The 13,929-nt window shown below is 38.3% G+C and overlaps 1 long non-coding RNA gene across 11 annotated transcripts in view; it reads left to right on the top strand.

Annotated features, from left to right (window-relative positions):
* The window catches only part of LOC115659560, a 489,657-nt gene that overhangs the window by 425,384 nt on the left and 50,344 nt on the right, over window positions 1-13,929 (top strand). The gene's annotated exons all lie outside the window — the stretch shown is intronic.

The following is a 13,929-nucleotide window of genomic DNA, read 5'->3' as shown; positions in this document are numbered from 1 at the left end:
TTAGAAAAGTTGTTGAGCTCTTAAATTCTTTCATGCATTAACTGGGCATGCTTGTGGAAATTCAAAATAACATCACAGAAAAGGACAATATTGATGCAAATGATATTCAATCTGCCAAGAGAGATGATCTAGAAATTTTGTCTGACACTGCAAAGACATCAGGAAGTTAAGGATAATAAGTGTTTGTCATTGGATCCAGGAAGTTGCCATACACCTTTAGGACAATTAGAAAATGTACATCACAAAATAGTTAAAGAGAGAATCTCTGCTTGGACCATTCTAGGTACCACCAAAAATTATACAAACCTGGAGCCCATGGTTATCAATCAATTGGTGTGCCTGTGTCTGATTTTCTTAGAATTCACTCAGACAAGGAGATAGCAGTTTCAGTGGCATGTATCCACAATATGAACTTCTCTGAAATCTGTGGGGCTGCTATGTGGAATTTGATTTTCATTGTGATTCTTTCAACGTGACAACAAAAGCAGATTCTGGTTTTGGTAGGTCAATGCTGAAGTCATGGTTTAAGGAGCAGGGGTCTCCACTTAGCCAAGGAGGAAGGATTGGGCTCCTAAATAGGGAGAGGAAGCCATGCAGGATTCTTACATGGACCCAGAGTGGGCATGAAGTTAAGCAATTAATAAGTGATTTGCCCTCTTTAGAATATGTGCATAAACCAGAACCTGCAAGGGAGGTATATGTTTGAATTAGTTTGATGTAGTAAATGACTGAAAGAACCAGAGATGATTGAGTGCAACACATGTGCAAGGCCACAAGGGGGCATGCTGAAAGGTAGCACGCCATGACAATTCCTCACATCCAAGCATCTGTGACAGCAGAGAAGGACAGGCGACTTGACTGGATGGAACTCAGCAAAAAAGGATACCCTCTTTAGACTTGCTCAGCTCTGCTGCTCTATGCATACTGCATACTTTGTGCATAGCACCATGAGTTATATATAGTGTATTGATGTACTTTTTCTAGAAGATTCACACTTTTATGAATGTTTCCTTCTCATTCACAATCACATGGTTGACATAAGCCATTTGATAATAGGTTTTCTAGATTCTATCTCTGTACTTTTCATCAAACTGAACTGTTCTCTAAATGCTGCATTCCATTTCTCTCCTGTATGATAAAAGCTATCCAGAAGGGCATTCCAGAATCTGATTGCTATGTTTTGTTTGTCATTTGGTGCTTAGACTACAAGTAGTGTTTACCATAGTGTTTTAGGAAAACACTTTTCATGAGGCAGGTATTTAAGTAAATATGACTCCATCCCTTAACAAAAGGAAAATAATGTGTTTGTTGATTAAACAATTCAGGCTGTTTATTTGCCTGTCATACTGGAAGGGTTGAGAAGAGGAGAGTATCCTCTACAGGAGATCCCACCCCTTATGACTAGGCTGCTAACCCTTGGAAATCACCATGTCATGGTGATCTTGCTTCTGCCAAAGAAATTAGGATAAAATGCCATTCATCACCCATAAATTCAAGTTCTAGTGCAGTAAAACCCAAAGAGTTCACCCTGATCCAGTGCACATTTCTGTAGAACTCCCACCCCTTAAGTCCCTGGAGTAAGAGACCCAGCCTAATCATGGGATCAAGATCTATTCAGTGATGGTGAGAGCGCACATTGTTCAGGTCCACCACGTTGGATAATTCTTATTTAAAACGAAGACCACGTTAAACACTATAATTATCATTATTATTTATTAATTTTATTTATATTGTGGTAATATTTAGTTGTCTCAGCCATAGAGAAGAGTACCCCACTGTGCTAGGTCTTGTACAAACACAAAGCAAGGAAGGTTGTGGAATACCTGTGTCATAAACAGATGGTTAAGGGTTAATGTCTCTTTTACCTGTAAAGGGTTAACTAGCTCAGTAAACCTGGAACACTTGACCAGAGGACCAATCAGGAGACAAGATACTTTCAAATCTCGGTAGAGGGAAGCCTTTGTTTGTGTTTTTTGAGGTTTTGCTTTGTTCTCTCTGGGGGCTAGGAGAGGCCAGACATGCATCCAGGTTCCTCCAATCTTTCTGAAAAAGTCTCTTCTGCTAAATTTAGTAAGTACTAGTTAGAAAGGCTGTTTAGTCTTCTGATTATTTTCTTTATTGCAAATGTATATTTTGCTGGAAGGATTGTATTTCTGTTTGCTGCAACTTGTATTGTGCTGGGGGGAGGATTCTCTCTATTCTCTATAAGCTGAAAGACCCTGTAACATTTTTTCATCTTGATATTACAGAGATAATTTTTTACTTTTTCTTTCTTTTATTAAAAGCTTTTCTTTTTAAGAACCTGATTGATTTTCCCTTGTCTAAGACTCAAGGGGAGGGGGTCTGCACTCACCAGGGAATTGGTGGGAGAAAGGAGAGAAGGGGAGAGGAAAAGCCTGATTTCTCTCTTTGTTAGGAATCTATCTCTCTCTCAGGGAGTGGTGAGGGGGAAAAGAAGGGGGGGAAGGCAAATTTCCTCTTTGTTTTAGATTCACGGAGCTTGAATCTGTATAGTCTCTCCAGGATAACCCAGGGAGGGGACGCCTGGGAGAGGCAACGGTGGGGGAAAGGGTTTACTTTCCTTGTGTTAAGATCCAAGGGGGTTTGGGTCTTTGGGTTCCCAGGGAAGAGTTTGGGGAGTCAGAAAGTGTCCCAAAACACTATATTTTTGGGTGGTGGCAGCTCTATCACTTCTGAGCTAGTAATTAGGCTTAAAGGGGTTCATGCAGGTACCCCATCTTTTGGACGCTAAGGTTCAGAGTGGGGATACTATCTTGACAACCTGTCATTGGAGTTTTTTAAGAACCGGTTAGACAAACAGCTGTCAGGGGTGGTCTAGTTCATCCCTTGGCTTGCGCTGCTTCCCGCCACCCCCATTGGCCCAGAATGGTGAACTGCATCAAGTGGGAGCCGTGATCGGCCGAACTTGTGGATGCGGCATGTAAACAAACCGGCCCGGCCCACCCCGCCAGAGGGCTTACACTGGTGGGCTGCATGCTGAAGGTTGCTGATCCCTGGTCTTATTATACTTGGTCCTACCTCAGCTCAGGGGGCTGGACTATATGGCCTCTTCAGACCCTTTGCATACCTACATTTCTATGATTCTGTGAAAAAGACGTTCACTGCCCCAAAAAACTTACTATCTAACTCAACATTCACTTGTCCTCTATCACGAAAAAGAGATCTCATTGAAGGGCTGAGGTACTCTTATAATGGGAAATAAAGGTGTTCAGATTACTCCTACAAAGGAGAAAAATACCTCTTATAAATATGACACATCTCAGTCTTCTGAAATCACTCTTATTCAATTCAAGTGTTGAGTAACTGAGTGCAAAAAAGATTTTTAAATTAATAACTGAACAAGTTGTGATAGCTACATTCATTTCACAGTTCAACATATTTCAAGATCTTCAACAAATCATTATATGGTTATTTATAATACGTGTCTCACTTTGTCCAAATCTGTGGCTTTGTGTTAGTTGTCAAGAGTGAAATGAAACTGTCTCTTAAGCACAAGTATGTTTCCAGCTACATTGTAAGCTATAATAAAGTTCTATCATCCCATCAGGAAAACAATTTGATAATGCCAAACTCACAGTGTTCTTTCCCAATAACACATGTATGTAATATCTTGAAATTTAGTTAAGGATTCTTGTATTGATATGGCTTTTAAATTATTAAATCAGTGGAATTACTGACTTCATGTATTTGTTTTGATAAATTTAATCTTTATTTTCAACCTATTATATATAAATAATGTGTATTATTAGTTTCATTATTATTAATTTTTATGACTATAGCATCTAGGAGCCCAAGTCATGCATACACAGCATATAGCAACAGACATATATATCTCAATAGAGAACGTTGTATTTCAGACCATTTGTGGACATTAGAGATCCCATGACACTTTGTAAGATGAGAGCTGTTAACCCCAATATCCTGACCAGACAGTATTCCAGCTCAGGTAATTAAATATTGTACTAGCTGCTCAAATTGTGTTGTATTTGCAATTGGATACTGGGTTTTTTTTGCTACTTTGTACTAAACCAGAGTGTGTTTTTATGCACATGTGCACAAGCAAATATCATTGGGGAGATGCCATTGACTATAGTATTTTTCTTCAGTTCTTGTCCTGGAGGATCTTAACGCATTTTACATATAGTATTTAAATTTCATAATTATATTGACTATGGCACACATACTGCTGAAATATGAGCCATCTGTGGACCGATATGTGGCAGCCGAGCTGTGTACTGCAATACTATAAAATTGTGTAGGACAAGAACCGAAAAAAATACTGTGCCTGATTGCAACCACAACATGAATTTTCAGTAGGTGAGATGTATTTATCTGGGTTGAAATTTTTAGCTAGGACTTTGAGGCTCATGCTTTTCAAAAAAGTATTCTGAGGTGTTTGATGTCCACAAGTGCTCAGCATCATTTAGATCTCATCTTGAAGATAATACTTACAGCTAGTTCTTGCCTCTGCTACTGACATGTTGCATGGTATTGATTGAGTCATTTCACCTCCTCATGCTTCGTTTTCCCTTCTATGAAATAATTATAGTGATTCAGTACCTGCTTACTTTTGTAAAGTGCTTTGAGATCTATGGGTTGAAAAGTAATATTTAAGAAATTTTATCATTCATTTTATTTATTAGACTGAAAAATATATTTATATATAACTTATTGCTTGTAACCTATTGCTGATTACAATCACTCAGGCCCATAGCCCAGCAATACAATTTATACAAAGTTCCATTAAATGAAGAATACTTGCTATTAGTATTACATTACCGTTGTTCTATATATTATATGAAGAATTTGGTAAATATAAAATTGAAGTAAATAGTACTTGTTAAAAAATGGGGAAAAATCACTATATCACTGTATAGATAGTGAAATTCACTTTTTGTTTTTGTGTCTAATCTTCTATGGAGTCTGAGAAATGCACATAAAATCCTGAATCCTAGAGTTGGTATGTTGGATTTCTGATTTACCTGAGATGTGGGAGGAAATTCATAAAACCAGACATCCCTAAATGTTTTAGTCAGATGAGAATGATTTTGAGTGATAGTTCAGCAAGGCTCTGTAGTAATTTAGATCTGATTGATTGATTACAAACAATAGCATAATTATAAACCATGAGTTAAACTTGCCCACTCGCCTTCAGCCACATTACTTGTAACCTCCAGCTGTTACCAGCAAAGCAGAAGATACTCAAGCATGAGAAAAAAATGGCAGAATCCCAGTAGATCCACAGCTTACCAGGGGCAATTCTGTATTTGGAGGAGTGTGCAATTTCTGTTTAACTCAGTGGATGATTTTTGTACATATTTGAAGGTAGAATTGGACAGGTAGTTCAAAGCATCCTCATTGGTGCATGACGTATGTAGGTCTAACTGAAGACCTCAAGTGTTATTGTCAGGCCTCAAAGTGTTTGTTATAAATGGAATCCAGGGTATGAATCTGCACATAGATCCAAAAGAAATGGGAGAGATTAACAGAAATGTAACAAGAGTTTATACATAAACGTGAATAGGTTGTCATACAGTGCATTGATACAAGTGGGATGAATGTTGCATCTCATGGACAAAACTTATTTTATGAATGTTTTCAAATGCGGAAAGTAGAAATAAAGGGTTGAAAAAAATGTCTGTTGTGAAGCTTTTCCTGTTATCCATTCTGTCAACATTTTGCCAACAGAATGTTAAGAGCCATTAGGAAAGGGATAGGAAATAGGACAGAAAATGTAGTAATGCCATTATGGTACACCTAAGACTTGATACTGGGTGCAGTTCTGGTTGCCTCTTCTCAAAAAAGATGTATTAGAATTGAAAAAAGTACAGAGAAGGACAACCAAAATGATTAGAGGTATGAAACAGCTTCCATATCAGGAGAGATTAAAAAGACTGGGATTGTTCAGTTTAGAAGAGAAACAACTAAGGGGGGATATAATAGAAGTCTGTAGAGTCATGAATGGCTGGAGAAAGTGAATAGGGAAGTGTTATTTATCCTTTCACGTAACACAAGAACCAGAGGTCACCCAGTGAAATTAACTGACTGCAGGTTTAAAACAAACAAAAGGAAGTACTTCACACAGTGCAGTCAACCTGTGGAACTCTTTGCCAGGGGCTGCTGTGAAACTCAAAAGTATAACTGTGTTCAGAAAAGAATTAGATAAGTTCATGGAGGATAGGCCCATCAATGTCTATTAGCCAAGATGGTCAGAGATGTAACCCCATGCTTTGGGTGTTCCTAAACCTCTGACTGCCAGAAGCTGGAACTGGATGACATGAGATGGATCACTCAATAATTGTCTTGTTCTGTTCGTTCCCTCTGAAGTACCTGGCACCAGCCACTGTCAGAAGACAGGATACCGGGCTGGATGGATCATTAGTCTGACCAAGTTTGTCCATTCTTATGTTCTCATCATCCATTTGGTTCAATATTTTATGACAACATAACATTCCTCTGTCCAGAGCACTCCTCTGACGTGATCTCCTGTTTCTGCTGAAATAACATCACTCTTTTGTATTTAAAGGATTATCCCTGATAGCCCAGGTTTTCGAGAGAAGCAAAGTGGAGGAAAACTTGCTATTTGTTCCACCTCGGTGGTGGTATGGCACTGCAGTTATTCCATACTCAATGGATAGCTGCTTCTCCCGCAACAATTGCAGCTTGTTGCAAAGAACAAAAAGGGCGCCTTTATTTGCTGTAAAGTAGAACTTTTAAAACACAGTAAAATGGCATTTGGGAAGATTCATTTCAATTTTAGGTAGTTGACTGATCTGACCATGTTTGCCTCCTTTTCTTCATTAATACCCGTATTTTGTTCTCACGTGCCTCAGGGGAATGACAGTAATTCAGACAAATGCCATATTTGTCTGTGAACAAGATTATTCTTGTGTGTCCAAAAGTATTTTCTATACATTATTATTTGCTGCTGTTCTGTTAAACAGTCTGATTCCTTCTGCAAGGAAATAGGCATAGTATCAGGAGACACAGGTGACCAATCAGATCCCACCTGAATTGTGAATAGTCAAAACAAATCTTGCAAGGGTTTGCAAGTAGCCCATAGACTGAAATTTGGAAGACAAATAAATTTGTTTAAAAGCTTGTCTGCTCTTGAATATTTCAAGATCAGGAAAAGGCTTTAATTCACAATGAATATTATTTATGACGAATAATGATACAGACTCTTAACAAGGAGTCTCCTGCCTGTTTAGTTGTAGCTGGAGAATTTAATTAGGTGGTACTAACCTTAAAAAACAGAAAGATGGGAAGGCATACATCCATTTGAAGAGATGATAGAGGAGGCAAGAAGTTAAAAAAAGGTTACCTTGCTGATTTCAGAGCCTTCAAAGTCACTCTTTCTTATGTTGCATACATTTTACAGTCACCTCTGTCTCCCCAGTATACCAGTGCATTGCAAGCTGTGGTCTGCAGAGCAAAGGTTTTTAATTCCCTTTCGTGAAGTACCAGGCTCTGCTAAGATGGCATATATAAAAGTTGTCATGATTCAGAGAGATGCTCCCATCTTTCTCCTTCTCATAAGGAGGGGAGTCTCTGTGGGTTCCTACAATCCTGGTTGGGACTCCAGTAGCTCTGCAGGTGCCAAGAGGATGAAAAGCTACTTAGAGCTTTACTATGGCTGGAATCCCCAGCACAATCAGGCTTCCCTATCACCACCATTTTCTTACCTATATTTGGGGTAGCAGGAATAAAGTTCTCCTGTTCAAAGTCATGGTCCTTCCCCCTGCCTTCATGCCACAGCTGCCTGCTCAGGCATGGACAGGACCACACACATTGGTGCGTACTGTTTTTCACCCTTTGTGACATCACCACATTGTTTAATGGGTAGGGCACTCATCTAGATCTTTACCTGTTGTCTTGCATGCGTGGACAAAAGTGTCCTCACTGAGGACTAGCCACATACGAAGGTGCTCTTCTACCCAGAAAAGTGATTCTAAAAATGATTGTGTGGATTCATATGTTGATTATCTCTCAAAGACTCCAGCTCAAATTGGCGTAGTTTATAAGTAAAAATATATTTTGTTTTGTGTATTATTTTCAAACACTGCAAAACTCACACTGTGGTCTAAAAGTCAAGCTCTTTTCCTTTATTTTCTCGCACATCACCATTTTGCATGCCAGAATTTGCCCTTTATCTGTTTTACCTGGACAACAGCATCTGTCTTCAAATTAAACTATTAGTTACACCTGTGTAACTGCACTGCAGGTCAGCGGGGAGGCACTGGTGTAACAAGGGCTTAATTTGAAGACATTATTCTGAGAATGTAATTTGGCCAACAGAATCTTTAGGGCTAATGATGATGTGTAAGACCCCAGCTTCACTTTCGTATTCCTAGCTGAGTTTGAAGCACTGGCAGTTAAGAAAAAAGATATTTTGATTTATCGCTAGAGTAAATCAGATGTGAAAGTCACTGAGACACAATAAACATGGAAGCCCAAACTGCCTTTTTCCACAGAATCACTCCTTAGGTTACAGTCACACTTTAAGTTGACTGGATCAACTGTTCTTGAGTTATTGGTGAGTTTGAAAATCTGAAATAATAGTTCTTAGGCTTACAGACTAGTTCGCATTGGGAGAGCTCTAAGAATTTTATGAAACAAGGTACCATCGTGCCCATTTTAACAATTGAGGCACAAAGAAGCTACATAACTTGCCCAAGGTCACACAGTGAAGTACAGTCTCTTTACAATGAGTTCAGAGGCCTAAGACTGGAGAGTTTTTAAAAGGATCAATGGTATTTTCCCTATTAATAACTAGATATGGGTAAGGCTTTTCCTTAACCTTTCAAAAAGGTTATCTTTGGGCTGAGACCATGCATGTGAAATTTCATTCTAATGTGGAATTTGTTTGCAAAAGCTTAGGAGGAGTAACTGCACTACCACAGGATGGTCCAGATGCCATCCTAGTATGCCATGGTGGAAAAGAGAGGGAGCTGTTCTTTTAAGGGGCCCTTAGCTCTGGAACAACATCCGCTCATCTCTCAGTACTAAAATAGCCCTGATCTGTTCACTAAGCCAGGCACGCTGTAAGGTGCCTTTATTTTCTGTGGAGGGAAGGTGGTTGATGTATATGGTGGGGTGGTTTAGGGGAATGAGGGAGATTTATGAGGAGTTGAGTTCTGCACATGGTCACGGGGTAAACTGCTATTTAATGTTATTTGTGTTCTTGTAGTTTGTGTTGGGGGCCCTTAACACTTTGGATCGGTGTCCCTTTATTATTATAGAAATTCAAAGAAGTAACTTGAAGTTTCAGTTTTAATTCTAACATTCACTGTTGCAAACCCTATATACAGTGAATGAAAGCATACAGTGGGTGGGAATGCATGTGTATGTGTACATTCAATATGTGTTTTACACAATGTGACTGATCTGATCAGGAGTGGGGAGGGGTGTCAAAGAGTGACCCTTTGATTGGGGTCTTTATTCCTGCTTCCTTAAGGTCAGATGGCTGGGATTTGTGGAATCTCTCTCCTTTGACCCTTCCATTCAGTCATTTCTTCCTTTGTAACATAGCCAAAATCCATCTTTTCCTGTTCATCCTATTATGACGATCATCCTCTCTGCCTTGATAATTTTCTGCTTGAACTACTCTCACCTTCTTTCTGGCCTTCCTGACAACCCTCTCAGTCTACTCTGTTCTGTCAAACTCCTCTTCCTGTCCCAGTGCCCTAGCTAGACCTATCAGCCCCTTTCATGAATCCTTCCATATCCCTTCAGCATCAGTTTCAAAGCCCTCATCCTCACTTTTTTGGCTGGTACTGTTCTGCTTCCATTCAGCACTGGCTGCCCACCATTTTTCTGTTCAGACCCTTCTCTCCTCCAGTTCCACCTCTATTACCTCACTGTTCCTTCTGCCTTTAAGGACTTCCATGACATCTCCCATGCTGCCCACAGAGCCTGGATTGTCCTTCCTGGTCCTTTTCTCCACATTATAACCACTCTGTCCTCCTTCAAATCCTTCATCAAACTCCCTTCCCACAATCCCTCATATAATGAACCTCTGGTATCCTTAAAGTAAAGAAAATGAAATTAAAAGTGTAATTATAAAACAAAAACAATGAGGGGTGCTGGAGCAATATGTGTAGTGGGGGTGCTGAGATGTATTGAACCAAACTGTAAATCCTGTATATGATAGAACCACTTCAAGTCAGGGAGCATGGTAGCACTCCACCCACCCACCTAGTGAAAACAAGAGTGTTAAGATGATAATACCCTACCATCCTTAAGATCCTATTATCTTACTGTGTTTTCCCTCTCCCTCTTCCTTGTCTGCTACTTCCCCCATTGCCTTGCCATGTCCTAATCAGTTTAGATTATAAGCTCTTTGGGGCAGGGATCCTGCCTTTACTTATTATGCAAAGTGCCAGGCACAGCTGTGGTGCTATGTAAAAATATTAATTATTAATAGTAAGTTTGGAGGTTCCTCCACATGTCCCTTTTATTAATGTAAAAACTATGGACATTACTATTTTTTAACATTTACATTGCAGCAATTCCTGAAACTGAAGTAGAAGAATTGATTTGATTTCTGTTAGTTTGTTCACACCACTGAACTCCAGATAAATTCTCTTAACTAGCCTATTTTATGTCCTATAGAAGTGTATCATAGTTGGCATTTTTATTTGGCAGTCTTGTGACATCTTACATTAGTACAATAGATGGGCGGAATAGAAAATATAGATTTGAAGCTGGGTAACTATATCAGATGCTTATCTATTTAATAACTTGTATTTTTTTATAAATTCAATCTGTATTTAGGAAAGGGGCAGTGCAGTTTTCAAATGTGTTGGTCTGCAAACTTGCACACCAGCTGTCCTAGTCAGTAGTGAAGATAACAGGGCTAAGGTGAAGGTATTCATGCTATTGGAAATACAACTAGCTTTCTCAGGAGACTGCTTTGAGGAAGATTGCAGCAATATTGAATCCCCACTGTTACTGGTGGGTATTGCTGTGCACATATATAATTTTTGTTAGATAAAATCAGGAAGTAATAAAATGGGGGAAAGAAGGGCTGTGAGATCTACTATATACTACGTTTTATATCTTAAGGAGAAAAAATATCCAGGGAATGTTGCTTTAATTTGTGGGGGGGAAAGTGTGCTGCTTTAAATCAGAAAACTTGCTTTATAGTAACTCTTTTAGTTTGGGAACCATTTGGGTGTGTTATAAAGTAAAATTGCAGAGTAGGCATGTTTACTAGACCTTTAATTGCTACATTTAGTAGAAAGGCTTTTTTTTTTTTTAAACGACAAGAAGCCAGAGTTTGCTGTGCAAATGAAGCAGGCTTCGCAAGAATCAGATTCACTTTGGACGACTCTTCACATTCCTAGTCATCATTACATTAGGCAGCACAATTCCATCTCTGGTTGATGGGCAGAAAAAGTGGGCAGCCTGCCAGGTAGACGTTTCCATGGCTCCCAACCCCCAAAGGTGATGCGTTTTTCAGCTAATTCAATGAAGAGTGGGCTGAACTTTGGGTATAAACTAGACAATAGCTGCCTTCGCAGTATCAGCAGAATGGTTTATGGGAATGCACTCCACATTTGGCAGAGAATCATGTGACCCTACGGCTGAGATTTTGTGATGGTGCCAACGGAGACTTGGAAAGCAGCACCCGTTCTGACTTTTTTCCTCTTTTCTTACATGGCTCAGAAAATGGTGGATCTTAATGCTTGATTTTAGCCAGACTCAGCAAGCGATTGAGCTTTGAAGCACAACTTTGCCTTTATTCTGGCTTTTTTGGCACACCACCAGGAGGCTGTCCCTTTCACGCCTGATAAACTCTGCTGCTTATCTCTAACTAGGAAAATAGATAGATAGATAGATAGATGTATATACAGAATATTTAAACTTAACAGAATTTTAAAACTACATGTTCTAATTTTTTTTATTGCTGAACTGTGGTTTATAACAATCTTTTTCACTATCTGAAGAATAAAAGTTCTTACTGTTTAATGAACAGGCGTTTGAACTGGGCAAATGGGGTGACAACACTGAACATGAGATCATTGCAGCATAGTGTAGCAAACTGGCACCCTGCCTTTTCACCCCTTTGCTTCGGCAGATTTGTGCAATCCCCATTTATAAAATCAGCACAGGGGCTAGATGAATTCTCTGGTCTCTTCTACCTCTATCACTGTGCAGGCACTTGCAACAAGGATTGGTGCAGCTTTTGCGCAGTGCTTTGTGCTTGGAATTTCGAGAAGAACGAAAAAGAAGACAGGCATCCTGGTCCTATTCCGAGAAATAACAGGAGCCTAAGAAGAAACAAATCTGAGTTTGTCCTAGATACAAGAGTGATGGAAAAAATGTGAATCTCCTGCTTCAAAAAAAAAAAATCTGCTGCAGTTTAACTACAGAACATCAGGATGTGTTAAAGCTTCTTAAAACAATATAACAAATGAGCCAAGTGATTGTTCTTTTACTTCAAAAAAATCTGTATTATTTAGATGGCGGTAATACAAATTGGCAGTGGGTGAAAACGACCTTTCATAACAGGTAATCTATTTCTTTTATTTCTTTTTTTCCATGGTAACATGCTAATTTGAAACTGAGTCCTGTGTATCAAATGTACAATAGCAACAATCACAACCTCTGTTGTACTAACTTTGTTTCACTGGTGTTTGATCTATACTGCTAAAAGTAGAAAAGTAACGAACAGGAAAAACAGAAACTATATAAATAAGTAGTTGGCACATTTTATCTTAGCTAAGCACTGAAGTTACTCAAAGATTTTAATGGTTATGTATTCAGTATAAGCTTTGGTTATCTGTAAGAAAATGGGTATTTGGAGCTGGTTGTTATGGAAAGTCCATTCTTTTTTTTATATAGTGTGACTCATGCTTTCAATTCCTAAAGAGAGGAGTGGGGGGGCGGGGGCGGAAAAAGTTGAAGCTGTAGGAGAAGATCACTCTTGTAAGCAGTATATTAGAGCAAAGTTATTATTGAGTTGGTTCACATACAATCTTACAATTTGTGTTTAAATCCATTACAAAGAATTCACTGTAATAAGCACAGGAATAAAAGGCACATTATTTGTAGTTTCATGCAGCAAGTCTGGTTTGCTGCTAGTAACAGTGCCTATTTTAGGATGTTTGGTAAATCAGCACTTGTCCGTGAATAGTTGAAATTGTGCTTAAGATACCCATTCAATATTTTTGTGAGAAGTGCATACAAAGTTATTGCAAGTTTAAAGCACAGTGCTGTGTCAGCAGATCAATTGTTTCTTAATCATTTTTGCCTGTCTTTGGAAATAAATTGCTAGGCAATTGGAACAATTTGTAATAAAATTCATTTTACCTGGCAAACAATGAAAGTGTTGTCCAAATCAATATTTTTATATATTTTCAGTATGACTTTTTTCAGTCTTCATCTATTCTTTTGAATCTTTTATTAAAAAGTCCCTGGACAGAAAATACTTTGAGACATAAAATGTGTGTTCATTGAAAACTTTGATTTTCTTATTTTTAAAAAACTGTAATTTTTTGTTTCTTTTCTTATACAAACTTTATAACCATCTTATGGCTTTACAAAATATATTTAGTGAAGTTTAAACATGTATTTCACAATTTATAGATTGCCAGTTGGATAGCTGATCTAAGACTACCTGCTGAATTGTGCTACTTTATATTTTTGTTGCTTTGCAGTGAATTGTGGGAAATTACTAAATGGATATCATATATGTATAGGAAAGATATAGCTCTATTCACCTATATTAAAAAGAACAAATTTATTGTGATTTCCCTCCAATACTTGCATAAAAATAACTACATATGTCAATAATGTTTATTCATATAATGGAAAACCTATTCTTGCATTCTAAAGAACATAATTCTTTTGTAAATTTAAGCATAGCAATCAAATTATATATTTTTCTGAGTTTTTACAAAA

This window comes from Gopherus evgoodei, chromosome 1 (genome assembly GCF_007399415.2).
Source record: "Gopherus evgoodei ecotype Sinaloan lineage chromosome 1, rGopEvg1_v1.p, whole genome shotgun sequence".
Classification (NCBI taxonomy): Eukaryota; Metazoa; Chordata; order Testudines; family Testudinidae; genus Gopherus; species Gopherus evgoodei.
Note: the sequence above shows the minus strand (reverse complement) of the source record. Positions and strands in the feature narration are given on the sequence as shown.